The sequence below is a fragment of the Mustela lutreola genome, chromosome 5, assembly GCF_030435805.1.
Source record: "Mustela lutreola isolate mMusLut2 chromosome 5, mMusLut2.pri, whole genome shotgun sequence".
Classification (NCBI taxonomy): domain Eukaryota; kingdom Metazoa; phylum Chordata; class Mammalia; order Carnivora; family Mustelidae; genus Mustela; species Mustela lutreola.
Genome location: NC_081294.1, coordinates 155,064,683 through 155,069,475, shown reverse-complemented (window position 1 = coordinate 155,069,475; position 4,793 = coordinate 155,064,683). Strand labels below are relative to the sequence as shown.

Here is a 4,793-nt window from a genome sequence, read left to right as displayed (position 1 = left end):
TTCTTTGGAAACCTATAGAGGCACTGAACTAGACAATTCCCACCTGCTTAATGTGTTTGTGTTTGAGAACCATGCAAGAAACAGTTTTTTTTTTGTTTTTTTTTTTTTGTGATGAAACAGGAGCTATTAAACTTGGGCAAGATTTTCCTGTCTCTAAAATAGGAATGTAATACTATTTTTGCGATATGTAAAACTAATCTATAAATTTTACTTAGGAAATATTGAATAGTAGTATATGCCTTGAAAATAATGGAACTGAAATAATAATCATAGTATTTCTGAAAACTGTATCAAGGGATATTTAAGGTGCATTTGTGATTTCTTGGGCACATTTCTTAGACGTATTGTCTTGAAACATATTGTCATAACTAGTTTTGACCAGATGCTATCAGATAAAGTACAATCATCCTGGTTTGATGAAGATATAGAGACATGGTAATGGGTATTAAGGAGGGAATGAATTGCATAGAGCATTGGGTGTTCTACGTAAACAATGAATCTCAGAACACTATCTGAAAAACAAATTATGTACTACTGTATGGTGACTAGCATGACATAATAAAGAATAATAATAAAAAATATATAGACTGAGCTTCAACTTCGAAATGGTCATATCATACATTGATGAAAACCAATATTTTCATATAGATAACTGGAAATTAAAGACATACTGGTAAACATTATAAGTTATTGTTTCTCTCTTTGAACAACTTCAAAACTACTGTGAATATAAGTTGTTTTGGTTTAGTTGTTAAACATGTAGAGGCAGTATCTTGGTAATAATGGTACGGTTTTTCTCCTTTTCATCAGAAGCCATATACATAAAGAATGATAAGAATGCATTAATAATGTGGGAGCTTATTAAATATTTAAATCCTACATTTAATATCAGATATTTGTAAAACAAAACAAAGCAAAACAAAAACCACTTCACCTGTCCCTTGAAGAACACAAAGTTGTATACAGTTCAATCCTTGAGGAATTTATCAATAACAATAACAACAAAATAGGAAGGACATCTGCTTGATTTCTTTTCAGTGTGAAACAGTTTGTGAAACATGTCTTGAAAAACTGATGTAAAAAACAAGTCATGAGATTGGACAGGTTGTCTAAAAACTTCACACGCAAGATATTTAATAAGTTTATGACAAAGAATACTAACAAAATTGTGTTATAGGTAACAGATAAATGTGAAAGAATCTGGACTAGAAGATTTTGAACAGAATTTAGAAGAAATTATTTTCAAATAAACCATAAGCAAGGTAGTTTTTCATGGTCTAATTATTGTTGATGTTGTTGTTACTATTATTATTGGAAATGAGAAAAAAAAAAGTTGTAAAAGAATAATAGATGAGATCCAGGAAAATACATGTAACACAGGTAAGTTAAGATGAAAGTTGGTGAATTCAACCACTAGTGAATAAACCAGAGGAGGTAATGACTTAAACAATAAAGATGTGGTGGCAATGATCAACAACTTGTTAAGTTATGCAGAATCACAGGAAGAAATTCTAAAAAAAGTTGTTGAACTAGCTGAAGATTAAAGTGAGAAAAACAGTCTGTAATTTAACAGAAAAAAAGGCTAAATTACTATTGGAAGATATTGTGCTATAATTTTGTTGCTTTGTTTTCAGCTAGTAGAATCAAAGAAGTTTTGAAAAGTTGGAAAATTGAAAATGATAAAGAAAGAGCATTAGGGGTAAGTTCAAGAGGCACTCAGGAAATAATAATACTTGGCCCTTTCAGTTTTTCTTTAAGAATAGAGTTAAATGAACCAGAAAAAAAATTTTGAAGTATAAAAATGTAACCAAAAATTAGGAATAAAGTCAGTGTAGGTAAATGTATCAGCTTATGGGTTTATACTCCATTTGAGATATTAGAGTAGGTAAGGTTACAAATGATATCAATATTTTGTCATGGGAACAGAAGATAATTTTTCACTATTTTGCATAGAACCTTAGTTCCAGAAAAAAATCATTTTACCCCATATTGTCCATACCCCCAAATAAAAATGTAAGACTAAAAACAACAAAAATGTTTTATTCTAATTATCCAGTGTTCAACAACATTATCTCCAAAATTTCATTCAAATGCAACTTTATTTATATAATCTCTGTCTATATTTTTACATAACTGATCATGAGAAAAGTACATCCTCCAATGGAAGTGTATAGAAATATGGATTGAAGTTGTATATGTTTATTGTAAGTTGTAATTGTCACTTCATTACTATTGTTGAAATAAAATACTATAAAGAAAAAATAATAATACCCCATATACTAAAGGAGGACCACTTAATTTTCTTTCAAAAATATTAGGGGCTTCTGGGGTTATGGACATTGGGGAGGGTATGTGCAATGGTGAGTGCTGTGAAATGTGTAAACTTGGCGATTCACAGACCAGCACTCGTGGGGCTAATAATACATTATATGTTTATAAAAAAATTAAAAAAACATTTTTAAAAAATTAGGGGTTTCAATATAGATTAGAATTAGGTAAGGGTCAAGACTAAACTATTTAAGAATGATATTTTCATAATTTGATTCTTCATGAGCTCTGGATTTCACTTCCTACTTTCCAGGTAAAATGTGCATTACTCACAAATGTTAAATTCCACCATCATGATGGGATTTCACCTCATGGGGTTTTCTGATGTGTGGGAATTATAGATTTTGCATGCCATAACCTTCTCTCTGATGTATGTAGTCACTCTGATGGGAAACATTATCACTGTTACTGTCACCAACCTTGACAGGAGTCTTCACACACCCATGTATTTTTTCTTCAGGAATCTGTCCATCTTGGATGTTACATTTCTGTAACAGTTCCTAACTCATGCATCATTTCCCTGCTTGACAGCAGCACCATTTCAAAGGTTGGGTGTGTAGCTCAGGACTTCCTAGTGGTTTTCTTTGTATATGTGGAGCTTCTGTTTCTGATTATCATGGTCCATGACTGCCATGTGGCAATCTGCAAACCACTTCACTACCCTATGATCATGAACCCTCAAATCTGCATCCAAATGACTCTGGCTTCCATACTCAGTGGTCTCATATGTGAGGATGTGCACACTGGCAACACATTCCTGCTGCCCTTCTGTCTGCCTAATGTCATCCATCAGTTTTTTGTTTTGTTTTGTTATGTTTTGTAATATCACCTCACTGATAAAGTTCTCCTGCTTGGATACCTTTAGTAATAAGATAGTGATCATTGCCTCTGATCTGGGGATTGGTGGTCACTGTTTCATTTTCATCATCAGATCTTATTTTCTACCATTCTCACATTTCCAAGTGGAGCAGACAGAAAAAAAAATACTTTTTCTACTTCTGTCCCTTACTTCCTTGTGGTGTCAGAATTTTATGTATACCTGAGGCCATCTGATAGTCCACTATCCAGGACATGGTCCTTTCTGTCTTCTATTCCATAACCCTTCACTCTTCAACCCTATTATCTACAGTCTTAGAAATGAACAAAGGAAATATGCCATTAATAAAATGAGGAGAATGTTTATTCAGGAAATGTATTGGAAATTGCTGAGGCTCATTCTACTTTAAAAGTCATGTTTTCAGCAATAAATTGAGAAATTGATTGGAATTCTATCAATATAACTGAAAATAATAAATAATGCCATTAAAATATATCATTTATCAATATAATTTCCCTTCTGAACTGTTGAATTATCTGAGTATGTCACTGGGAAAAGGATCTAATATTACCAATAAGAAATCCCTTTTCATGCTTTGGCCACTTAAGAACACTCACTAAAGGACACCTGGGTGGCTGAGTGGGTTAAAGCCTCTGCCTTTGGCTCAGGTAATGATCCCAGGGTCCTGGGATCATGCACCATGTTGGGCTCTCCGCTCAGCAGGGATCCAGCTTCCTCCTCTATCTCTGCCTGCTTCTCTGCTTACTTGTGATCTTTGTGTATCAAATAAATAAATAAAATCTAAAAAAAAAGAACACTCACTAAAACGTTAAGTCTAAAAAGACAAAAATGTATCCTTAGAGGTATTTTATAGTAAGCTTATGTTTTGTATTTATTCATAATTTAAATATTTAATAACCTAGTATTAAACAGTAGTATAGAAGAAATTGTCACAATCATTCAAAAGTAAATATGAAAAATATAGTTTCTTCTGAATATCATGATATATGGACGCAGTGCAACAACAACAACAAAAAAGAAGTGAATTTGGTGGGGTTATGGATTCATGTATGAGAGGATCAGAAATATTTACACAAGTTGTTCATTTGGCAAGGGAAATATAGATGCATTATACTTGTCATCAGACCAAAATTTTGCTGAAAATATTTTCAAGTGGCTTGGGAATACATTTACATGCTTATACTTTAAACATTTTTGCTAATTAAAAATAGAGCTTCCCTATTACCCTGAAATTGCACTACTGGGTATTTACTCCAAAGATACAGATGTAGTGAAAACAAGGGCCACATATACCCCAATGTTCATAGCAGCAATTGTAACAGTCACCAAATTGTGGAAAGAACCAAGATGTACTTCAAAGGACAAATGGATAGGGAAGATGTGGTCCATAGACACTATGGAGTATTATGCCTCCTTCAGAAATGATGAATACCCAACATTTGTATCAACATGAGATGGGACTGGAAGAGATTATGCTGAATGAAGTAAGTCAAGCAGAGAGAATCAATTATCATATGGTTTAACTTATTTGTGGAGCATAACAAATAACACGAAGGACATGGGGAGATGGAGATGAGAAAGGATTTGGGGGGAAACGGAGGGAAGATGAACCTTGAGAGACTATGGA

At 33.0% G+C, this 4,793-nt stretch overlaps 1 pseudogene; it reads left to right on the top strand.

Annotated features, from left to right (window-relative positions):
* Positions 1 to 2,603: 2,603 nt before the first annotated feature.
* LOC131831226 (olfactory receptor 14C36-like) lies at positions 2,604 to 3,554 on the top strand (annotated as a pseudogene).
* The last annotated feature ends 1,239 nt before the right edge of the window (positions 3,555 to 4,793 follow it).